Genomic DNA, 13,955 nt, shown 5'->3' with positions numbered 1-13,955 from the left:
TGTCTCATTTTGAATTCAGGTTCTTTTTACCTCTAAGTTTTACTGATGAGTTAAAGTTTGCAAAGAAGGTTGCAACAAAGACCAACATCACAGCCCCTGATTGGTTTTGACTCTGAGCTCTAGACACAAAGCAGTTGTATTTTAGTGGCTGAGCTCAGGTCTGGCCTGAAAGCCAGAGGAAAGGGACAGAATTGCGATTTACTTTTGAAGATTTTTGTTCCATTCAACTTGCACACCACAGTGCCTTGTGAAGCTCCTTGTACATAGTTGGCACTCAAAAATATTTGTTGAGCCGACATACTGCTACCTCCTGGGCAAGCACAATAAGGGTAGGAGGTGGGGATGTAACAACACTTAACTGAGTTTGTGCAGTTGAGACAGAATTGCTTTATAGTCAATAGTGACCTTTGAGGGAGGGAAGGGGAAGGAGAACGGCTGGCTGACGTGCCTTGGAATAAATCTTTTGATGGGATAAAAATACAAACACCTTGGTTCTCAGATAACGCAAAGCAGTGAGAATCAAACATGATCTAAACCATTTACAAAGAAAGGTGGAGCTTGTTTGGGAAGGACAATTTGGGGGTTATTGTGTTATCCATTTATACATGAATTCATTCCAGGAGTTGAGATCCTACTCAGCAGGTGTCATTCTGGTCCCTCAGTGAGGCCTGGCCAGCTGGGAAGCCATGGAGTGGCTGTACCCGCTCCTGGGTGCCCTCTTCAACCTGTGCATTTCTCAGATGAGTTTTTTTAAAGCACTACATTAAATTGACGGTTGTTCAGGCTATGGTGAAATAACTTCACAGGAAGCACATTGAAAGTAAGAGGTGATCTAGTCATCCTAACATGGAAACATCACTGATCAGATAGATTGGTGGAAAAGGCAATCAATGGATAACATATTGGTTTAGACATTTGTTCCTTGATAACCATTTTGGAGAATTATCTGTTATTAAGAAATGAAGGCTAATGAGCCTTTATATTGAGCTCATTTCTAAGTTATTAAGTAGTAGCTTTTAGGGGGTGTCAGAGGATGACTGCTACACAGAGAGTAGCAGGCACCAATAGAGCAGATGAGGTTGTCCAGGTGAGGGTGCAGAGAGAGAGTGAGCAGAGGGCCTATGACAGACAACTGGACATGTACATTTTGGAGAAGTGATGAGTGAATAGCCTCAAAGGAGGCAGAAGGAACAGTCAGGGATGACCAGAGGAAAACCAGGAGAGGTCATTGGGTGATACAGACATCAAGAGAAGAAAGTGTTTCCAAAGCAAAGGAGTAATTTTTAATAAATTGTAATAATGAGCTTTGTAGATTTATTCCATGATAGTATTTTCTTTGTCCATTTAGCTCCTTCAAGCATCAGAGAGTTCTGTACCTATCTGGATGTTTCTGGGGTTAGTGATCCAGAAAAATATGTAACCTACCAGATACTTCATTAAGTGTATACATTTTGAATAAGTCTACCATGACCATGCTTCCTGAATCCAGTATTGAGTCACATGAGCTGACAGTGGGGCAAAAATTTGACATCAGGTTGTAATGTAAAACTGTGAGTAGAGGAAAGCCATAGGTGTTTCCTCTTAGCTTTTAACTTAAGCACTGAGAAATCACAATTATAGTATCTTTCTGTGATGCCTCTCCATCCCTCATATTTTTTACTATCTAAATAAAGACCCTTTTCAAAAAATAAATGTTATTTTTTAAAATAATATTTTCTCCAATGAAATTTTTTTTTTTTTTTAAGAAAAAAGCCAGCATGTGCATGTGTGCATAAGTGGGGGGCGGGGGCTGGTGGCGGAGAAGGGACAGAGGGAGAGGGAGAGAGAATCTTTTTTTTTTTTTAATTGAGAGTCCATTACCAGCTCCATGCTATTTCTTTTCTTCTAAAAAAATTTTAAATTTAAATTCAATTTAGTTAACATATAGTGTAATATTAGTTTTAGAGGTAGAATTTGGTGATTCATCAGTGCATATAATAACCAGTGCTCATTACATCAAGTGCCCTCCTTANGTGCCCTCCTTAATGTCCATCCCTCAATTACCCCATCCCCCCACCCAACCTCCCCTCCAGCAACCCTCAGTTTGTTTCTTATAGTTAAGAGTCTCTTATGGTTTGCCTTCCTCTCTGTTTTTATCATATTCTATTTTTCCTTCTCTTCCTCAACATTCATCTGTTTTGTTTCTTAATTTCTACATATAAGTGAAATCATATGGTATTTGTCTTTCTCTGACTGATTTATTTTGCTTAGCATAATACCCTCTAGTTCCATCCATGTCATGGCAAATGGCATTTCATTCTTTTTGATGGCTGAGTAATATTTCTGTGTGTGTGTCTGTGTGTGTGTGTGTGTGTGTGTACACCATATCTTCTTTATCCATTCTTCTGTTGATGGACATCTGGGGTCTTTCTATATTTCAGCCATTGTGGACATCGCTATTACATTGGGGTGCATGTGCCCTTTTGAGTCACTATTTTTGTATCCTCTGGATAAATACCTAGTAGTGCAATTGCTGGGTCATAGGGTAGTTCTATTTTCAACTTTTTGAGGAAATTCCAGGAAACTTTTTGAGGAAATTCTGTTTTCCAGAATAGCTGCACCAGTTCTCATTCCCACCAACACTGTAAGAGGGCTCCCCTTTCTCTGCATCCTCACCAACATCTATTGTTTCCTGAGTTGATTTTAGCCATTCTGACCAGTGTGAAGTGATATCTCATTGTGGTTTTGATTTGTATTTGCCTGATAATGAGTCACGTTGAGCATCTTTGCATGTGTCTGTTGGCCATCTATATGTCTTCTTTGGAGAAATGTCTGTTCATGTCTTCTGCCCATTTCTTGACTGGATTATTTGTTTTTTGGGTGTTGAGTTTGAGAAGTTGTTTATAGATTTTGGATACTAGACCTTTACCTGATGTGTCATTTGCAAATACCTTCTCCTATTCCATACATTGCCTTTTAGTTTTGTTGATTGTTTCCTTTGCTGTGCAAAAACTTTTTATCCTGATGAGGTCCCAATAGTTCATTTTTGCTTTTGCTTCCCTTGCCCTTGGAGATGTGTCTAGCAAGAAGTTGCTGTGACCAAGGTCAAAGAAGTTGCTGCCTGTGTTCTCCTCTAGGATTTTGATGGATTCCTGTCTCATATTTAGGTCTTTCATCCATTTTGATTTTATTTTTGTGTATAGTGTAAGAAAGTGGTCCAGTTTCATTATTCTGGATGTGGCTGTCCACTTTTCCCAACACCATTTGTTGAAGAGACTCTTTTTTCCATTGAATATTCTTTCCTGCTTTGTTGATGGTTAGTTGACCATGGAGTTGAAGGTCCATTTCTGGGTTCTCTGTTCTGTTCCATTGATCTGTGTGTCTGTTTTTGTGCCCGTACCATACTTTCTTGATGATTACAGCCTTGTAATACAGCTTGAAATCTGGAATTGTGATGGCTCCAGCTTTGGTTTTCTTTTTCAACATTACTTTGGCTATTTGGGGACTTTTCTGGTTCCGTACACATTTTAGAATTCTTTGTTCCAGCTCTGTGAAAAATGATGGTGGTATTTTGATAGGGATAGCTTTGAATGTGTCAATTCCTTTCGGTAGCATAGACATTTTAACAATGTTTGTTCTTCCAATCCATGAACATGGAATGTTTTTCCATTTCTTTGTGTCTTCTTCAATTTCTTTCATAAGTGTTCTATAGTTTTCAGAATATAGATCTTTTACTTCTTTGGTTAGGTTTATTCCTAGGTATCTTACGGTTTTGGGTGGAATTGTGAACAGGATTGATTCCTTGATTTCTCTTTCTGCTCCTTCAGTGTTAGTGTACAGAAATTCAACAGACGTCTGTGTGTTGATTTTATATCCTGCCACTTTGCTGAATTCCTGTATCAGTTCCAGCAATTTTTTTGGTGGATAGAGTATCATGTTGTCTGTGAAGAGTGAAAGTTTGATTTCTTCTTTGCCAGTTTGGATGTCTTTTATTTATTTTTAAAATAATATTATTTTTTTATTTTTGAATAAATAATCATTTATTATGATTGCTGAGGCTAGGAACTTCCAGTACTATGTTGAACAACAGTGGTGAGAGTGGACATCCCTGTCGTGTTCCTGACCTCAGGGGAAAAGTTCTCAGTTTTTCCCTTGTTGGTGATAATATTCGCTGTGGGTCGTTTTTGGTTTTGTTTTTTAATATTTTTATTTATTTATTTATTTTTAAAGATTTTATTTGAGAGAATGAGGGAGAGAATGACCGGTGGGGAGGGGCAGAGGGAAAGAGAGAGACAGAGAGAGAAGCAGACTCCCCACTGAGCAGAGAGCCCAATGTGGGGCTTGATCCAAGGAGCCAGGGATCATGACCTGAGCCAAAGGCAGACACCCAATCACCTGAGCCACCCAGGTATCCCCTGCTTTTTTTTTTTTTAAGATTTTATTTATCTGAGAGAAAGAGAACGAGTGGGGGGAGGGGAAGAGAGAGAGGGAGAAGCTGAGCAAGAAGCCTGATGTGGGACTCCATCCTAGGATCCTGGGATCACGACCTAAGCCAAAGGCAGATGTTTAACTGACTGAGCCACCCAGGTGCCCTCATGTTTTCATTTTCATTTGCTTCCACGTATTTTTTTAAATTCTTCTTTAATTTCCTGATTGAGCCATTCATTCTTTAGTAGGATGTTTTTTAACCTCCATGTATTTGTGGTCCTTTCAAATTTCTTCTTGTGGTTGACTTCAAGTTTCATAGCATTGTGGTCTGAAAATATGCGTGGTATGATCTCAATCTTTTATACTGGGATACTGATTTGTGACCCAGTATGTGATCTATTCTGGAGAATGTTCCATGTGCACTTGAATAGAATGTGTACTCTGCTGCTTTAGGATGAAATGCTCTGTATATATCTGTTAAGTACATCTGGTCCAGTGTGTCATTCAAAGCCCTGTTTCCTTGTTGATCTTCTACTTAAATGATCTGTCCATTGCTGTGAGTGAGGTGTTAAAGTCCCCTACTATTACTGTATCACTATAAATGAGTTTCTTTAATTTTGTCAATAATTGATTTATATATTTGGCTGCTCCCAAGTTAGGGACATAAATATTTACAACAGTTAGATTTTCTTTTTGGATAGACCCCTTTATTATGATATAGTTTCCTTCTTCATCTCTTATTACAGTCTTTGGTTTAAAATATAGTTTGTTTGACATAGGGATGGCTACTCCAGCTTTCTTTTGATGTCCATTAGCATGATAAATTGTTCTCCACCCCCTCACTTTTAATCTGGAGGTGTGTTTGGTTCTAAAATGAGTTGGGAGAAAGAGAATCTTAAGTAGGCTCCAAACCCAGCTTGGAGCCCAATGCAGGGCTCAATCTCACAACCCTGAGATCATGACCTGAGCTGAAATCAAGAATTGGATACTTACCCGACTGAGCTGCCCAGGCACCCCCCACAAATATATATTATTAACATTATTTCTATTCTAGAAATAAGACTCATTAGAGAAAATTCTAATTACAGAAAATACAAGAAATTGGAGAAAATCACCCATTTTTCCAAAATCCAGTCTCTGTTAACATTTTTAAGTATGTTTCTTTTCCATCTTTTTTCTACACATTAAAATTTCCCTTTTTTACAGTTCTGACTACTGTAGTTCTATTATATGTGTCTATTATATGTGTTGTTTTTTTCTCCACTTGACATGATATAATACAATTAGTTTCCCACTTTAATTTGAAGGCCTCATAAAGATTATTTTCAATAATTGAATTACATAATTGATTTAACAAGGCCCATATGGTTAAACATTTGTATTACTTTTAAATTTTTTATTATTATAAGGAACTCTGCCTTTAACACATTTATTAATGTTTTTGCAATTTGTCACAATATTTAATTTAATAGATTAAGAATTTTGAATGTTTTTGACACTATTGGTTTAATGTAATGAATTGCAGTTAGGTCCCAATAATCTTTAGCACAAGCTTTAGAGTCATCTCTGAGTTGAATCCCAGCTCCATGGGCTGAAGTGAGGCTCTTAGAGGCCCTCACCAATAATAAGGGTGTAGGGTGCTGCCTGTTCTCCTGTCTTTGGCAAAAGGTGGCTTTAAATAAATAAAACACCCAATGAAAAGATAGGTTGTGAAAGAGGCTAATGAATAAATGTTTCCCTGTGATGACTACTTTAATGTTTTTATTTTTTGAACATCAAATTTCAAACTGTATTAATTTTTTTTCTCTTTTTTGTTGCTTCTATTTTAATAGTCCCCTTGACACATTTGGTTCACTTATAGAGTGATGGAGTCCCAGAGAACCACCCTTTGTGCCTTTGAGAACTCAGTAAGTTCAATGGGTCTTTCTAAATCTTATCTTTAATCTGAAGATAATGATATGTATTTTATTGGTTGTTTTGGGGGTTAAAATTGTTTGCTGCTTTGCACAGTGTCCGCCCTATTAGTAAGCATTCAATAAATGATAGCTGCTATAGATATTTAAAAAAAATTTTTTTTAATATAATCACTATTCCCAATGCAGGGCTCGAACTCATGACCCCCAAGATCAAAAGCCACATGTTCTATCAACTGAACCAGCCAGGTGCCCCTGTTGATATTTTTAAAGAATTACGATGGGGGTGCCTGGGTAGCTCAGCTGGTTAAGCATCTGCCTTTGGCTCAGTTGTGATCCCGGGGTCATGGGATCAAGCCCCATATGGGGCTCCCTGCTTAGTGGGGAGTCTGCTTCTCTCTCTCCGTCTTCCCCTTCTTCTCCCTCTACCCCTCCTTCTCCCTCTGTCCCTCCCCATCCCCCTCACTCATACTCTCTCCCTCACTCTTTCTCAAATAAACAAAAATCTTTAATAAAAAATAAATATAAAAAATTAAGAGCTATGATGGTTTACATTCTTAAATACCCACAAAATATGACAGTACTTATCATTACAAAAAAATCCTTAATCTTGTAGTGGTTTTTAAAAGTGAAGTCACAGTCTTCTTTAATTTAGCTTTCATTGCTTCCTAATGAGATTGAAGCTTTTTTCCATGGGTGTGTTAATAGGTTCTACTCTCATTTAGAATTGTGCATATGGGTTCAAGTCTCAGTTCTTCCACTCATTTGCACTGTTATAATGTCCTTGGTGGCAAGCAATGGAACACCTAGGCTCAGTGGGACTGAATAAGGAAATGCATTCCCTCCCATAAGATGGAACTCCAAATAGGGCTGCCCCCAGGGGCCTCATAGGATTAAAATTCTGGGGGCCAGATAATGACCACCAGAATCTACAACTCTGAGCCAATTCTAAATTTTAAAAATCCCTGGGAAGGACTCTAACAGGTATGGACTAACTCACAGGCTCTACTTAGACCCATTGCCCTGATCATAGGAACGTCTACCTTGATGGTCAGACCTGGAGAACGGCTCTCCCTGTCACCAGGGAGAAGGACTAGTGTGATTGGTAGCCTCATCCAAATCCCTTCATATAAGTGGAGAACAAGTCACTCCCCAAAGGAAATGTGTGTGTATTGGCATGTGAAGAGGGGCAGGGAAGACTGCAGGAGAAGCAGCCAAGGTGCTGAGTAGACAAAAGCAACAGCTGCAGTCTAGAAATTGGCAGGCAAGGCCATTTGTGATTTCCCCTGAAACAGCTCCAGCCTCCATTTTGTTTTTGTCACTCCGTATGTCTCATCCCATTAGGGACCGTGAACTACTGTTATCTCTGCATCTCCTGGTGTCCCTCTTTGCATGGTACATCCTTCTTCATCTAAGCCCTCCACCTAGCTAATTCCAACTCATACTTCAGCATACAGTGCAGTTGTCACCTCCTCTAAGAAGCCTACAAGGATTCCATGCTTACCACAATTAGAGTTAGAATACAAAAGGGGTTATGGTGCTGGGGCTTCCCCCTAGCATAACACGTATCACATCATATTGGGATACACTCCAGCTCATTTAAACAGAAATTTATTTGTTTGTTTGCTTATTTATTTATTTATTACAGGGTACAAGGTAACTTACAGAATTTCAGAGAGGCAGGGGAGCCAAGCTTGGTTATTACTCAGGCTGTGAGCAACACAGTTAGGAGAAACATCCAATATTCTATAGAAACTTCATAGCTAGCCACTGCCTGCCACTTAGCCCCTCCAACGCTAGAACCAGGATTTGAGAATCCCTGCAACAACTGTCATAAAAGCCAAGCACCTCCACCACCCTTCTTACCTGAGGGACATTGTGGCTGCCACATTATAGTATTTGCTTTCGCCTTCTAAATCTCTGCTTGGCAGAAGCCTGGTCACATAGAGAATCCAGCTGCAAGGGAAACTGGGAAATTTGGTCTTTACCACAATAACAGAGGGTTGGAGTAGTACTGAATGAGCTAATTTCTAGTATCTTCCACAAAAGGTATGTTATTAAAGGCATACAAAGTTATGGTATTCATATTGCCTTGGTATATAGTTTCATAATCTGTGTGAAATCTTTGTTTCCAGAAATATTTTTAATTTAACATCAATTTTATCTGATATTAGTATTGTTAAGCTACCTTTCTTTTGGGTACTAATTTCCTGACATATCTTTTTCCTATCTCCTTATTTATACTCTTTCTATGCTATTTTGTTTGAGGTACATAACTTGTAAGCAATATGGGTAACTGGATTAAAAAAAACCCAGAAATCTAACAGCCCTGTCCTTTAATATGTGAGTTTAAATATTTATTTAATATGATTAGGAATCTAATAACTTATCTCTGACATTTTATATTTTCAAATTTATGAAGGTTTTTCTTTTTTTTCCCTTTTTTGTCTTCTTTTGGACTGTCAGGTTTTCCTAATTCCTCTTCTTTTTCTTAAAAGAAGTTTGGAAGTTACACATTCTATTTCTAATCATTTAGGGGCTTTAACAGACTTAAGTTTATGTTTTCCTAACAAAGTCAATAGTTAAACTATATGTCTAGCCTCCTTCTGGATAAGATATTTAGAATAACATAACTTCCCTCCTGACTCACCACTCTACCCAAATGCCCATGTTACTACTGCCTAGATTTTGGCTCAGAAAGTTTTTTATCTGTGCTTGGAAAGAAGTTTCTCGATGCGAGCGCACATCCATCTAGGTCTTAGAGGTGATGACAGCCATTCGATCTCTTCCTTTTTCCAAATTCCGCCTGGCTCCACAGCCTTTCACCTCCTTTCCTGCCTCCCCACACTGCTTATAAAGTCCCACAGCTCCCTCACTCCTTGCCTCACCACCACACCATCCTGCGAACGTTCCACCTGGGAGAGGCAACCAGGTGCTCATACACTGAAGAACATGTACCCTGAGTGTGAAGAACATGAAAGCACTGCAGCTTCTCAAGCTCCCTTGCCTACTCCTACCCTTCTCTTTTTCAGCTCATGACGCCGCCTCCTACTTCAGGGGATATAGAAGCCATTAAAAATTTCAATTCCTCACCAATAAATTCATCTGTAACCCCATGCACATTTCCCTCTCAGCTTCACATGAAACTTCCTCTGTCCCAGGCCAGCTTTCAGATGTAGTCCCTCAATTCCTATTCCTGTCTCCTGTATTTTTAATTCTCCCTCACTAATCCCTCATTGCACCACCAGACAATACTAGCTAAATCAACCTTGCTTCTAATGAACATTTAGTGAATATTTATAGAGTACCTAAATGAATAAATTGGTCAATAGGGTATTCACAAAATGGCCATAATAGCTGTCTTTCATCTGAGACGTTGTTAAGAATATCAAGATATTGTACACACTCAGAAGTGCAACTTTCCACAAATATTTGAAGATCGCATCATGAATTCATACAACAAATATCTGAGTTCCTACAATTGCTCTATTGTAGGCACCGGGGTTAGAGAGTGAACAAAATAGTCAAGAACCCCACCCTCACATAACTGACGTTCTAGAGGAGGAAAGGGGGGCATAAATAAGTAATCAAATAAAATAATGGTGGTAAGAGCTATGAAGAAATAAAATGGAGTCAGGAATAGGGAGTGGCATACTGAGGAAAAATGAGAAAATGGATGTGGCAAAAGCCTAAAGAATGGGGGAAGGAAGGATGAGGTGAGGAAAGGAGAGTAGGAGCCAGACCGTGCCATCACACGTAGATTTGGTTGTTCCTGTACTGGCACGCCACTGACTTTATAAAACTGAAATAAAATAACATTGTGAGATGCATAGAAAATGTACAATTTGATGACAGCACATACACACACCTCATGAGACAACCATCCAGTTCGAGATACAGAATATTTTCAAACCTCAGAAGTTTCCCTCATGCCACTTCTCAGTCTAACCATCCCTCAGCCCCAGTCCCTAGCAAAGACAAAGCCCCACTAATCTCTAGCTGGCCTTCTATCACTGCAGAGTTGTTTTTCTTCCTTTTGGACTTCTTTTTTTGTAAGATTTTATTTTTCTGTTTGACAGAATGAGAGAGCACAAGGAGGGGGAGCAGCAGGCAGAGGGAGAAGCAGACTCCCCGCTGAGCAGGGAGCCTGGTGTTGAACTCAATCCCAGGACCCTGGGATCATGACCTGAGCTGAAGGCAGATGCTTAACTGACTGAGCCACCCAGGCGCCCCACTCTTGAACTTCTTATAAATAGAATCATACAGTCCAAACTTTGGCCGGTCTTCATTTGCTTTATCTGAGAGATAAACATCTCCGAGAGATAAAACATCTATGTTGTGCATGAACCAGTAGTTCACTCATTTTTTTTATTACTTGTATTCTGTTATATAAATATATCATCATTTATCTACTATCCTACTGATGGATATTTAGTTGCCAATTTTTGTTTCTTATCAATAAAGCTGTTATAAATATCCTTGAACATCTTTTAGCGGACACAGACACTCACCTTGCCCGCACTCCTTGGACTGGAATCCTGGGTCACAGAGTAAGCATATGTTTAGCTTTATTGTTTACTGCCAAACAGTCTCCCAGGCTCACCATACATTCCCTCGCACTCTGGTGTACGAGAGTTCTAGCTCCTCTACATCTTCAGCAGTACATGATATTGTCAGGCTGTTTAATTGTAAAATGTTAGCTCTTCTGGCAGGTGTACAGTCATATCTCATTGTAGCTTTACTTTTACTTTCCCTGAAGATTAATGATGTTGAACACTGTTTCATATTCCAACCGTACGTTCAAATTTTGACTTTTGATAGGTTTTAGGCAGACTTGTATTTTTAAAAGATCCCTCTGGTCTCTCCGTGGAGAAGCAACTGTAGGGAGCAGAGTGGAGGTGAAGGGAACAGCTGAGAAGACTATCACAGAGGTCCACACAGGAGCTGGAGGTAGTTTGGATGAGTGGTGGCAAAGGAGTCAGAAAGAAGCGAAAAGATTCTGGATAAACCTTGCAGGAAGCTTACTGAGTACGCATGGATCAGACATGGGAGAAAAAAGGAAGAATCAAAGATGATCTGAACATCTCCCATAGTGTTGAAATTTGGGTGAGGAGTGGTTCCTTACATGTTAGTAGGAAAGTTATAGGAGATGAAAGGAGAGACGGAATCACACTGTAGCAAACTTCGACCCCTCTGCAAAAACAAAAAACAAAACAAAAAACCAAAACAAAACAAAACCCCCAAAAAACAACCTCAAAGCAAACAAATTCCAGTCATAAACTGCTCAAAGAAACCTTCTGTGCCCTGAGAAAGCTGTAGTGGACTTTGATTTGCTTCCTTGCCTTGCAAATGAGCTCTGTAGCTCTGTGCCGTGTGCGTTTGCCAGCAAAGCTTATATAACTTCATTCATCACTAATGTTGTTGGGGTTTGTTTTTTTTTTTTCCTTCCGAGAATAAGTATGTCTTTACCAGATGAAATAAAAAAAAAAAAACCCCAGAAATTTAAAATTAAATTAGTTTGGAAATTACTGGCATTTTTCTTCTTGTGTAAGGTCACTCTGCCCTTGCAGGTCAGTGCTGGGGAAGTGACACATTTCTTTCTCTGTCCCACACTTCTGTTTATTTTCATGCAATAAAAAGCAAATCCCTAACATTTCAAATGTTCAGTGCATGTGGCAACTATTTTTCTCCTCATTTAAACCTTTAATTTTAAGTTATGTTATGTGAAAGTAGAATGCCAGACCATTGGTTTACCAGGCCATTTCTATGTGGAAAACAAAATTCTGTACTTGCAGAAATAATAAGCTGACTCTTCAAGTCTCCACACTGTCAGTCTGCCTGCTGCTTCGATGTGTGTAGTGCTTCTCAGTCCTGAAACCTGTGACAATACTGCATAAAAGAAGGACCTCACAGTTGATAACAGCTTACTTTAGATAGTACCTGTGTTAAACACCAGTCCTATGAGGTATATGCACTATTATCTTCAACACACGAGAAAACTAACTTCAGTAACTTGCCCAGGATCATTTGGCTGGTAGGCGTTGGGGCCAAGATCAGAACCCATGTTTATCGAGTTAAAAACTGAAACTTTGAATGGCTCCCAAGCTAGGGCAGTGTAGAGTGGAAATTAAAGTCTGCAGATGCAGAGCCAGCCTCCGGGTTCACATCACAGCCCTACCACTTACCGGCTGTGTGGACTGGGCAGTCCCCTGTCTGATGGGAGACCATCATGGTATCTATCTCATTGGCTAGTGTAAGAATTAAATAGTTAACATATATATAGCACTTAGAACTGTGCCTGGTTTATGCGATGAGAGGGTTAGCTATTACTTTTTTAAAAATAATAGCTTTATTAAGATATAACTCACATACCATACAATTAAAATATTTAAAGTGTACAATCCAGTGGTTTTTAGTATATTCAGAAAATTGTACGACCATCGCCACAATCAATTTGACAACATTTCATCACCCCAAAAAGAAAGCCAGGACTCATTAGCAATCACTTGCCACTCTCACCCAACCTCCAGCCCTAGGCAAACACTAGCCTACTTTCTATCTTTATAGATTTATAGATCTATAAGAATCTATTGACTATATTTTGCCCATTCTGGACATTTCGTGTAAATGCAATCATACAATATGTGACCCTTTGTTTCTGGCCTCTCTCACTTAGCAGATTTCAAATTTCATACATGTTGTGGCATGTATCAATACTTCATTTCTTTTTATGTCCAAATAATAATTGCATTGTAGAGACAGGCCACATTTTATTTATCCACTCATCAGTTGGTGGGCATTTGGGCTGCTTCCACTTTTTGGCTATTGTGAATCGTGATGCTATGAATATGTGTGTACAAATTTTTGTGCGGACATACGTTTTCATGTCCCTTGGGTGTGTAAGTAGGAGTGGGATTGTAGCTAGTACTTGGCACTGCCTCTCTCTGTGTATTTATTTCTAAATATGCAGATACATAATTCTCGCAGATAAACGTACACCTTAGCATTTTTGTTCTTTGTAACTTAATAAGTATCCTTCCCATTTTACATTACAAATGAAGAAACTGAGATTTTGAGAGATTTGCCTTACTGTTTCTTGGTCTGTGGCTTTGCCCATGCTATATCCTATTTATTTTAGCATGCCCTCCTTTCAGTCCCTTGCCAATCCTTTGGGTTTGAACTAAGGCTCTACCTCTTGCCCAGAAGACCTGCTTGGACTCCATGGCTGGGCCAGGTGCTTTGCTCTGTGCTTCCATAACATCCTGAGCATTGCTTTACTATCACCTTTGTCAGATTCCACTCTATTTATAACGGCAGGACCCTAGGGAAGGGGTATTGTCCTCCCCACCTTTGTCTTCCATGCCAACACAAGGTCTGGTATGAAGTGGTGGCTGAATTGATGTTGATGGAAATTAAGAAAGAAGGACCTAGATACATGCTAGAAAGTGGTCTATCAGACCGGTAAACTCTTGTTTGTCACATAATGCAGTTTGACAAAATAGAAAAACCAGGAAGTATTATTCAGACCGGAAAAAGAATCTTCACTTTACTAAATCACTTAACACACCTTTTTATAAATAGCAAGCTTCCCCTGGGGTGCCTGGGTGGCTCAGTCAATAAAGCGTCTGCCTTCGG

General features: G+C 39.3%; 1 long non-coding RNA gene across 2 annotated transcripts in view; it reads left to right on the top strand.

Annotated features, from left to right (window-relative positions):
* Nucleotides 1-13,955, top strand: part of LOC117802984 — a 32,025-nt gene that overhangs the window by 17,483 nt on the left and 587 nt on the right. For both annotated transcript variants that reach the window (XR_004626498.1, XR_004626500.1), the window contains exon 3: nt 6,240-6,314. This is a non-coding gene — a long non-coding RNA (uncharacterized LOC117802984). The remainder of the gene's footprint in view (nt 1-6,239; nt 6,315-13,955) is intronic.

Source organism: Ailuropoda melanoleuca, chromosome 1 (assembly GCF_002007445.2).
Source record: "Ailuropoda melanoleuca isolate Jingjing chromosome 1, ASM200744v2, whole genome shotgun sequence".
Classification (NCBI taxonomy): domain Eukaryota; kingdom Metazoa; phylum Chordata; class Mammalia; order Carnivora; family Ursidae; genus Ailuropoda; species Ailuropoda melanoleuca.
This window is presented reverse-complemented; position numbering and strand designations above follow the sequence as displayed.